This window comes from Myotis brandtii, unplaced genomic scaffold, assembly GCF_000412655.1.
Source record: "Myotis brandtii unplaced genomic scaffold, ASM41265v1 scaffold813, whole genome shotgun sequence".
NCBI lineage: Eukaryota > Metazoa > Chordata > Mammalia > Chiroptera > Vespertilionidae > Myotis > Myotis brandtii.
The window spans coordinates 2,321,734-2,332,982 of record NW_005371287.1 but is presented as its reverse complement, the minus strand read 5'-3'; the positions used below and the strand labels follow the sequence as shown (position 1 = coordinate 2,332,982).

At 51.1% G+C, this 11,249-nt stretch overlaps 1 protein-coding gene across 2 annotated transcripts in view; it reads left to right on the top strand.

Annotated features, from left to right (window-relative positions):
- Nucleotides 1-11,249, top strand: part of FAM49A (family with sequence similarity 49, member A) — an 84,048-nt gene that overhangs the window by 40,127 nt on the left and 32,672 nt on the right. The window contains exon 2 of one of the 2 annotated variants that reach the window (XM_005884077.2): nucleotides 2,530-2,678. The gene's annotated coding sequence lies outside the window, so the exon portion shown is untranslated. Of the gene's footprint in view, nucleotides 1-2,526; nucleotides 2,679-11,249 lie in introns of both variants that reach the window. The other variant, XM_005884076.2, reaches the window with a different exon arrangement.

Here is an 11,249-nt window from a genome sequence, read left to right as displayed (position 1 = left end):
GGGGGGGGGGGGGGCGAGGAGGGGAAGAAGGACAGGGGTGTTGAAGGGTGGGGGCAGGTGGGAAGGAATTGGGGGTGCTGCCACCCAAGGGGGGCTAGGGACAAACTCCTTATCCTGTGGGCCCAGCACCTCTCCACATTCCCACCTGGAGCCTTGCTTCCTTCCTCTGCCTTTTATTCCTGATTTCTTCCCACTGTCGGCCCTCCCGTGTGCCTCACCCTTTCCTTGTTGCTGTCACTGCTTGCAGAGTGAGTGCTGCATGGTGGCCTCCAGGGAGGTGGCCCCCGTCCTCCTGGTGCCATCGGCAGGCTCTAAGTCTCCACTCATCAGTGTCAGTGTTGCAGCATGATTAGCGGTCATCGGGCTTGCCTATTTGCGTGATTAGTGATCATCGGGCTTGTCTATTTGCGTGGCTGTTCTGCTTACCAGGTGGTTGCCATCCTTACGATGCCCACTGGGAGTGGGGGACTTCTCTAAGAGTCTATAAGCAAGTGAAGTGGCAACATGGACAGGAGGAGACTGGAGGTGCATAGAGGCAGGTCCGGAGGAGACTCGCCTTCCTCTGGCCTGGCCTGCTTAGCTTTGTGGTAGAAGAAAGCAGGGCTCTGGCTGGGCCCTGTCAGGTGAACCCAGGCCCAATCGTATACACTGAAAGCAGGTTACACATTAGAGAGCAATCGAGAAGGAGAGCAGGGGGTGGGGTGACACCCCTGAGGCCCCCTCACCTCAGCCGCTCCTCTCTCGTTTCCCGGTCCTTGTGGGCGCACCTGGGCTCTCGGCCACAGCCCAGAGGTGAGGGACGTGGCCTTCCCGGGATTCCTCTTTGGGAATTGGTTCTATTCTTTGTCAGCACCAAGTGCTTGTGGGAGAGAGTGCCTGTGCCAGGGCGCCGTCTTCTCGGGCCGGGCCCTGGGCTGGAGATGTCATAGGTACCAACCCCAGTCTCTCCCCGCTGCCACCATGACCCGCTTTCCCCAAACGCAGAGCCAGCCCCAGGGACGCCGGCTCAGAATCACTTTCTCATCAGGCCAAGGACTTTTCAGAGTTGCTGTGTTTTCTCTATCATTTCCTCCCCCCACACTTCCTGTTTTTTTCTTCCTCTTTCTCCACCCCCACCCCATCTCTCAGCCCTGTCCCTGGTTGCCTGAGAACAGGAACAAGCGTGGCGCGTTGATAATCGTGATTTCCTGACCTACGGGCCCTCTGTCTGCTGCTCAGAGCTGGAGCCAGAGGGCCCAGCCTCTCCGGGCACGTGAACCCCGACGGGGAGCAGGCAGGAAGCCGGGGCCCCAGAGCACGGTCTGAAAGAGAATCTCCTAAAACTAATTCTTCATGTTCTTGCAGCAATTTACAGCTTCCAAATTATATCCTCCTGCTTTTGAACTAAAACACTGCAGAACTCCCAGTGTTTTGGCCGAGTAAATACAGTCAAGTGTCGATGGGCACAGCCTAGGTGTGGGAGGGAGACAGGAGTTTATTAATGATTCTGCACCATGTTCTCCTCGTGATTCTGAGGGTCTTTCCAGCTCTCTGAAGTTAGGTTCCCTGACCCTTTGGGAAAATGAAGTCGACGGTATTCTTGAGGACAGATTAGGGAAATACATCTGTGAGATTCACATGGTGCGCCTGGCCGATGCTATTTGCTTAACAAATGCAAGCTCCCTTTTTTGGTTTTGGTTTTCTGCACAGGGAAATGGCTCTTCAGAAGTACAGTAGCCAGAAAAATTACCTAATCAGTGATGCCCATGGGGGAGAGTCCATGGCTGTTGCTGTCTTCCTGAAACAGGGAGAGTGAGAGTGAGAGCGAGAGCGAGAGAGAGAGTGAGAGAGAGAGAGAGAGAGAGAGAGAGAAGCAGATAATGAATGACAAAGAGATAGATAGAAACAGAGAGAGAGAGGGGGCAGACAGAGCAAGAGAGAGGGGAGAGCAGAGAGAGACCCACTGAGAGACCTCCGGGCTGGGTGCTCACATGCCCATCCCTGGATAACAAAGCCTGCCCGCCACTGGGCCCCTGGGGCACGCTGTTCCATCACAATATTTTTCTAAGGGAAACAGGGAGAGCCACCCCGACCACATGCCTGACGTGGACTGTTTTACTAATTTAGCTCCCAGGGTAAAGCTGCAAAAACAACACCAACAGCAATCTGGAAAACGTGCCACCTCCCTTTTTGAAAATCTGTTTTTTTAAAAAAAAGGGGGGCTTTGCATTCAGGGTCAATGACCAGTTGTTTGAGGAGTCAGCCAGACCATGTGGCTGCTTTTTAAAAAATTCCAAAGGCCAGAGAGTCCAAGACACGTTCTCCTCTGGGTTCCTTGTCCAAGTCGCGGAACCTCGAGCGAGGCTTCTCTGAGCCTCAATCTTCTCAACCACCAAACGAAAGCATGAAGCAGGTTTACCGTGGATTTCTCTCAGCCTGGGAATCTGAGATTCGGGGATTCTCTGCTCTCCTTAAAAAAAAAAAAGTATTGTTATTGGAGGAGAACAGGAAATGGCCTCTCAGTAACATGACTTGCATTCCTTTTAGCAGATTATCACTCACTTAAGGACAGAGAAACCACCAGACTCAAGGGGGCCGTATCCCTGACCGGGACCGGACTTGTCTTGGCCGAGGGCTCCTCCGCTGGTCCGTCCCATCAACCTGGATTGGTGAACCTGACTCCCAAGAGCCCTCTCCAGGTAAGAAACGGCTGACGGGTGGCAGCAGGCTGCTCAGTGACGCCCAGCACTTTCTGCGTGGGGATGTGATCTGCATGCCTAGAGAGTACATATGGGAAAGTGTTACGGAGGGTCGTGTTTTTCATCTAGATAGCGTGAGTTTCCTTGAAAACTGAAGCCAGAGCATTTCATAAAGCTGAGCACGGTATAGAAGGTGAGACCTGGTGATTTCCAAGGTATTTTCCAATCCTGCGGTCCCAGCGGCCTTTATCCCACAGTGCTCCGCTGGGAGTCTCACTCGCTGGGGAACGAGGTGTACCGGGTGCTCCCTTTCTTCTTCCTGTGGTTCCTCTTCCCCGTGGGGCTCCCTGAGAGCGCGCCTAACTCAGAAGAAGGAGGCGAGTTTCGGAATGAGGCGGACCTGACTTGGAATTTCAGTTCTGCTATTTATGAGCTGACTGGTTTTGCCCGCATCGTTTTAAATCCCCAACTTTCTGTTTCCCCATCTGTGGGATGGGACAGTGCAGTCTCATCTGTAGACTTACGGTGACAATCAGAGGACATAATGTGCTAGCTTTGTTTCTTTCTTATATTAGACCTCAAAAAAGGTTAGCTTCTCTCCCCGTCCAGCCTTACTTTGAACTGTTAAAATATCGCTTTTCTCCTCCATTGGGTTCAATGTGGGCCTTGGGCCTTGGTTTTTGTTTTCAAAGAGCCTCAAGGTATCTAAAAAAAGAAGGAGAACTTTAGGAGAGAGGACAGCACAGGGACACCAGCAACCAGTGCATCCAGGGGCGGGCCTTGTGCGCACACACCGGAAGTCCCAAGCAGTTACAGAAGAGAGAGGCTGTTACCAGGCTTTTGATTTCAGAGCTTGTCCTCCATAGCAGCCCTCCCTCGCCTCGGCTCTGGCCGGAGTGCCCTTGCAGCCCAGCCATGGGGATGGCGTGCTCTGTTACACCCAACGTCGGGGCCCGCTCCTCTCCCAGCCTCTTGGCCCATCCTTTGTCACTCAAGGTATTAGGTGAAAACCAACTCCCTTCCCGCAGCCCCTTTCCTGTTAGACCAGCAGGGTCTCAAGACCCCGGGGAAGAGCCTGACAACTGGTATCAGTTAATCTGGGGGCGGGCCTCCTGGCCTGGCGCTCAGCAGGAATTCGCTTCAAGGATGTGTTCCTCCAGGGCCATGACATGGGCTTTCTCCTGTGTCTGTTAGCTCTGTGGGACATTCATTCATGCAGCCATCCGTGCATCCCACAGACGTTTATGGAGCACAGGCTACTCAGCAGGCATCCTTGGTGGGGGGTACAGCACGGAACAAAACCAAGTTGCTGTCTCATGGAGCTTGCATCCCAGTCAGATCAAGGGATTGTCAACAGGGAAACAGGCACACTTACATTATATCAGGCAGTATTAAGTGCTACGTAAAAAAATAAGTCTGTTCACGCCAGAGAGCTGGAAAGTTGGGAGAGCGGATTCCTCTTCTCTAAGGCACAAGGGAAGCCTCCCTGGTCTGGCGTTATCTGAGGGGGACCTGAGCAAAGTGAGAGAAGGGGGCATCTCCAAGGCCCCATCCCTAAAGCATTCTCAGTAGAAATAAGGGTGGAAGTTCTTTTCTCACAGAGTTTTAGTTACTGAGACTCTAGAGATGAATGAGACTTGGTGCCACGCAAGGGGCCCGTGGCCTGGCGCTCGGACAGAGCTGCTTGGGGAAGTGGCGTTGGTAAATGGGGTTGAAGGGAGCAGCTGTCCTGATTTGGTCGTTGTGAAACAGATTTGCTAGAGTGGGAATTTTCCATTGGAACCTCCCCCTGGTCACTGCTACCAATTCTCTTGGAATTCGTTCACCTAGACCATTGCCAAGTCTTGGCTTCAGGGGAGAGGGCGGATCAGTTCATTCAGCAAACATTCGAGTGCCTCTTGCATGCCAGCGCCAGTGCTAGACATCAGGGGTCGGTGGTGATTAGATTCAGCCCCTGCCCTCGAGTTGTTTGCGGTTTTATTGGGAGACCTACGAGTGACTAGACAACACACACTTGCCAGCATTGTGTACGAGTGGGTGTGCGGGAGCCCAGAGGAGGGGTCTCTGACCCACTGAGGTGCAGAACCCGGGAAGCTGCCCAGAGACACGCTACCTCCACTCAGTCCTAGACTTGAGGGCTCATCAGGCAGCTGAACAGCAGGGAGGGTGGGACCTTTAGGGTGGGGCATGTGGGCAGAGGGGAGGCATACCCAAGGCTGCCCCTGGGAGGCCCTGTGCGCAGCGCCATTCACTGTAGCTGTAGAATGTGAGGTGACTCTGAGAGACTGGGGGACTCGTGTGGAGTGAGAAGCTGGAACCTTGAATGTCAGGCCAAGAGGATGAGTATGTCCTGAGGACAGCTCGGCGCTGTGAACCGTTCTTCAAGCAAAGATTGATGGGCGGCTAAGGTTGGAGTTTTATGAAGCAAAGGGTCTAATTTTCTTTGACCCCCAGTTCCTTCAAGGGCTTATGTCACACCCATTCCTCCTAATGTTATAAGACCACGGTTTCCTCGGCTGTCAAGTAGGTGAATACAGACGGGCTGGGAGGACATGGATCTAGGGCACTTCCAGCACTGAGTGCCCCCATGAATGTTCACTGCGGACAATGCTTCACGGACAGTCTTGGTACTAAATTGCTGGGAGATGGTTGGAACACGAGCCTCGTTTCTGATGGGAGAGAGTGGCTGACAAAAGGCCATGCTGTTCTAGTAGAAACCATGGAATGTAGGTCTCGATGTGTTTTCTCCCGGTCAGAAAACGGATGGGTAATAGCCACCTCTTAACCCTCTCTCTGCTGAATACTGAAGTGAGAGTGTTCTCTTCAGAAATGAGTGGACTCATTAGGTAGAGAGTACCCAAGTACCTGCCTCAGGCCAGACACTGTGTGAGGCCTTGGAACATCAAGACACAAACGTGGGCAGCCCCTCGAGGAGTGCATTAGCTCGTCGGGGCAGGAAGGAGCCGAAGTCACAGGAGCAGACGGTGAGCAAGGGTTTGGGCCTGAACAAAGTGATGTGGATGCAGCGAAGGAGCATGCGCTCTGCCCAGGGAAGTCAGGGACGGCTTCCAAGAGGGGCTGATGAGCTGGGCATTGAAGGATGATTAGGAGTTGGGATCTGGAAGAGAGATGTTCGCAGTACAAACAAGGGCCAACACTCACTTCTCTGTGATGCTGGTGGGGAGGAAAGAGCCAGAGTGACTGTGGTGCACAGATAATGCCTCCACTCTGCCTTTGAAAAACCCATTAGTAGCCACCCCCTCATGTTCCCGCCTTGTTCCCAACAGGGACTAAAAATAGTTAAATTAACTCATTTGAGTTGATCTCTGACCCCTTGGAGGTGTGAATGAGCAGAAAAGGATAAAGGGGACCAAGAAAAAAGTGGCGAGAAAAGGAGGAGAAACCCATCATCATCCCGAAAGAGAGGAACTGCCTGATGGTGGTGTTTCGGTTTTGGTGCAGAAGGTTAGCTGTGCGTTAAGACTTGTTGGTGTGAAATGCCTGCGGGCACCACGTGCAGATCCCTCCACTTGGCCCAGCGCTGGTGTCGGGGGAGGCAGAGGGCTCAGGACACGGACATGGAGGCCCCCATGTCAGGACAGGGCTGCTCTGGGTGAGTGAGTGAGCACAGGCCCCTCTGTGTGCTGCCTGGGAGCCTGGCCTGGCCTCAGCCTCTTGAAGGCCCACAAAGACTTGTTTGTTCTCCCCTGACATCAGCCTGGCCCTCAGGATCTCTCTGTCCTTCTGGGGCAAGATCTCACAGAGAGATAATAGAGTGAAAGGGAAGAGGGGATCAAGTGAAGGCTGGCTCCGCGTCACCATGCCAACCAGAGTGGAGGCTAGAGACATGGTGCCTGCCCCAAGCGCCTACCCACCCGCCAGGCCACACCCACCAGGCCACACCTGCCAGGTCACATCCACCAGGCCCCACCCACCAGGCCACACCCAGGACAGCCCCAGGCTGCTGAGCTGCTGGTCCGACCAAAATAGAAGCTACTGGCATTGGTCCCGAGAGACGCTAGCTGTCTGGTCAATCATGGACAATACATTAGAGGGTGACATTAGTCCTAGCTGCATACAGCGGGTTGATTGTTTAAGTAAGCAAGTATTGCATTTAAACACCTGGGTTTTCTATTTTAGCAAAGACTTATAGAGAGAGTTTGGCCTCAGAAGTTTCACAAAAGCTCACTGTTTAGAGGGCTCTGTGAGAGGGTCTGGTCTAGCTTCTGTCTGATCCCTTTTTCGGGTGCGTAAACGGAGGCCAGGAGAGTGGGAGGCGGAGCTGGAAGTGGAAAGAGGGAAGACGTTATAGCCACATAACCCCGGGCTCCAGGGTGGGAACATGTATGGAAGGCACTCAGCACACACCTGGCCCACAGCGGGGGCTCGGCCCGCGCTCCTCCTGGTTGCTTTATGAACTTCCATTTGTGCTGTTCAATGAATGAGCTCCCTCCTGAGGCAAAATGCATGTTAAGCCAGGACAAGAGAACTCCTGGTTTTCTTCATCCTAAACCGACCAGCCCTAAAACAACCTTCTAGTTATAGACAGGATGGAAAGGGAATTTGACATTGAAACTTCAATGCTTAGTCTCAGAACTTCCGGCCAAGGGCAGACTAGTCCTTGAAAGGTGAGCCGGCGTCTCCACTGTCCCTCCAGCGTGTTCCCCACACTCCACTGGGCACCCAGCGACCCGAGATCGTTCGTTTCGCCGGGTTCTCAGATGGTATGAGTGGAGGAGGGGCCCCGGGCCTGGAGTTGGAATAACGATTGGCCCTCTTCCCGTGGAACGAAGAAGTAGCCTAAACAATATTTGATCTGCCTGTGAGGGCTGCGGACCCGACAGCCAGTGAAGGGCAGAGCTTCCAAAGTTAGTCATCTGTGGCCGCAGACACCAGCCTGGGAACCCGGGCCGCAGGGTCAAGTTGAAATCAGGACAACACATGGTTTAGTCATCAAGAGCAGGGCTGGGCTTCAACATCAATTGGGAGATAAACTTGGTGAGTTTGTTTGTTTGGTTCCATTGTGGTCCGGGTTGATGAATCCAAACAGGGAAGTCCCGCCGTGACTTCGCTGCCTTCTCTGTGTATCGAGAGTTTCCTGTGGGAGCACCTCCGTGCAAGGCACGTCCCTCTGCCCCCCTGTCGGCCTGTCAGCCCTAGGCTGGGGGGACAGATCGCTAATGGAGGCTTCCCCACTGTCTTAATTTACACGTCCAGAGTAATTTCCAGTTTCACAATATAACTGTAAGTGAAAGTTTCTCCAAAGTGAGTGGTAAGAACTTGTTTTTATAAGTTTGGAGTCAGATTTTAGCCTTAAAAAAAAATCCTTACTCTTTGCAACTGGAGTCAAGAAGATTTAGCCACAAGACAGATGTTTCCCTCGGTGGAAAACATGATTTAAGAAATTAGCGGAAGGGGCTGGAGGTAGGGGGTGGGGGGAGGTGGACAATTCCTAAGCCAAATGGTTGAATCTATTAATCTTTCATTTCCAAATGTCACGGCTCCTTTACTTATGACCAATCCTTTTGAAATGATCTTGAACAGGAACTGAGTTGGTGATGCATTGGGTGCTACAGCTGTGGGTATGAACAATTCTTACAACTAAGAGAAATAACATTTAGAAAATATTCAGGGTGCTGAAATTGATCCTCTGCTTTCACAAACTTCTGTTTTTATACTAAGTACCCACCCACACAGGGGCCTGCAGTGTTTAATATGAGATGGTATCTCCCCCTAGTGGAGAAACTACTTAACTGCAAGCTCTTGAATTTGTCCAAAGAAAAGCTGTTTTAAATATATCATTTTAGTAACTCTTAAAACTAAACTACTTATCTACTTTTCAGAGTTATTGTGAGAATTAATTGAGATAGTTTGTGGGAAGCACTTAAAATTTAAGGATTATCTGGTAATGAGGATTTTTTGAAGCAGGGGACTGAGGGAAGTAATCTTTTGATTCTTTCCTTCCTTTTTTCCTTCCTTCTCTCATTTCTTTCATATTCTCTCTCTCTCTCTCTCTCTCTCTCTCTCTCTCTCTCTCTCTCTCCTTTTCTTGGCCACCCATCCTCCTTCCTTCTTTCTCTCTTTCTAATTAAGCAGCTGGAATTCCGACAAGAGGTTCTTGAACATAGGCTTTTGCCCTGGATGCCTTCACTTCACTCATTTTTTTCCTATTTACTCAGAAACACATTCCCTGAGTGGCCTGTTTTGGATTCAAGCATAAGTAAGTCCTAGTTCCCAGCCTGGAGTGCTCCCCTCCCAGCAGGAGTGGCAGGAATGTGGAAAGGCGCACGCTGTGAGAGGACTGGGGTTATGGCAAGAGAGGCAGGAGGCAGGGGCTTCGCCCAGGACTGGGACAGGCATCTGGGCCCCAGGATGGTGGGGGATGGAAGCTTGCCAGGCAGAGAACTACCCTGAAGCAGGTTCAAATGCCACATAGGAAACTGGTCCCTCCCGGAGATATATTGGGGGGGAAACATTCAGGCAGAAGAACTAGCAAATGCAAAGATCCCGTGGCAGAAACGTATGTGATAAGTTCAAGAAAGAAAAGGCGAGGAGGCCAGAAGCAGTGACTAGTACAATGCAGGAGGGAGGGGTGTCGGGGATGAACCGCCTTGGGATGGCATCGCCTTGGCCTTGCTGGTTATGATCAGGACCTTGTATTTCACTCCGAGTGTAACAGGAGGTCATTGAAGGGAGCGAAGCCGGTGTGGCATGATCACCGTAGCTGCCGCACAGCAGCTGGCTGAGCGGTTGGGCGTGGTTAGAGCTCGGAGATCTGTTTAGAAGGCAAGTGGGAACTCAGGGCAGGAGATGGTGATGGCTGGTAGCTTGACCTAGGGCAGTGATGATGGAGGCTGTGAAATGACTGAATTTCAGACACAGCCTAAAAAGTAGAGCTGATGGAATTTGTTAGCTGGGATATGGTGGATGAGAAAAACAAAGGAGGTGAGAATAACATCAATATTTTTGGACCAAGCATCTGGAAACATGGAGTGGTCATAATTGCCATTGACTCAGCTGAGGAAGACTTGGGAAGGGACAGATTTCAGGGGGGAGAAACCAAAACTTTAATTTTGAATGTGTTCAGTTTGAAATGTCTATTAGAAGTAAAATAGCCAATTGGATATGGATATGTGAGTCAGGTGACAATTATGAACGTGGAAGTCACCAACATACATACCAAGCATCTGGAAACATGGAGTGGTCATAATTGCCATTGACTCAGCTGAGGAAGACTTGGGAAGGGACAGATTTCAGGGGGGAGAAACCAAAACTTTAATTTTGAATGTTTTCAGTTTGAAATGTCTATTAGAAGTAAAATAGTCAATTGGATATGTGAGTCAGGTGACAATTATGAACTTGGAAGTCACCAACATACATGCTAGGATGGTATTTAAGGCCCTCACAGGTATTAATAGTTATGTAGGAATGTGCGATTCTTCTTCATGGCCAGGGGAACAGAACTAAGACCAGTGGGAAGAACAATAGAAATGGCAATAGTAACAGTGATTACAGTAACATTTATGTCTAGCTATTTACACATGTTGTCTCATTGTTCCTAAAAACCACTCTTGGAGAGGTTGACTTAATCTCTGTGTTACTCATATTGAAGCTCAGACTCGAGGGAGGTGAAGTAACTGTTGTCAAATGCATTGATTAGCACCCAGCTAATACATGGCTGAGCTGGGATTCAAACTCAAGTTCGTGTTCTTGGTGCCACACTGACCATCATGAACCAGTTCACAGCGCAGGTTAAGAAGTGCAATGGTGTGGCCTTGCTTTCATCCCTGAGACGTGCAACTGAGCGAGACTTTCTGCCAGCTCACCCACTCTCTCACAGAGCCTGCCCTAGAGGCTGCATGTCAGAGGCCAGGGGAAACTGTGCATGTGGGTGCTGCCCAGGCCAACACACACACACACACACACACACACACACTCACACTCACACACACACACACACATACATACACACACCCACACACACAAACTCACACACACACGCACACATACACACACCCATACACACACATTCACACACACTCATACATCACACACACACACACACACACACACACTCATACATATACTCACACATACACACACACACACTCATACATATACATACACACACACACTCACACACACACTCACACACACACATACACACACATACACACAGTGGACACAAGGGAGGGCAGCTTGACAAGAGGTCAGAGAGATGAGACCTTAGGAAGGTGAAGTCACATTTCTGCTCCAAACACCAGCTATAGCTTAAGCACAGATAGCACCACTAGGTGCTTACTGATTTCCCTTGTCAGGGTCACAGGTCAGAGGACAGGGCCTACCCTCTGGAGGCAGGTGGAGAAGGGGGGATGCGGGCATCTGTTCCACACTGGCCAGGGGACTCCATGGGGGAAGTGAGATCTGGGGCACGAGATAGCTACTCCATGGTCTACTTTACAGCTCAGATTTGAGCTGGGCTTTCTAGACCCTAAGGGTCATGTCTGTGGCACTGGACTCCTTAGAAAGGGAAGGGAGAGGCTGGGATCCTGAGAGCAAGTTAGAAGCTTT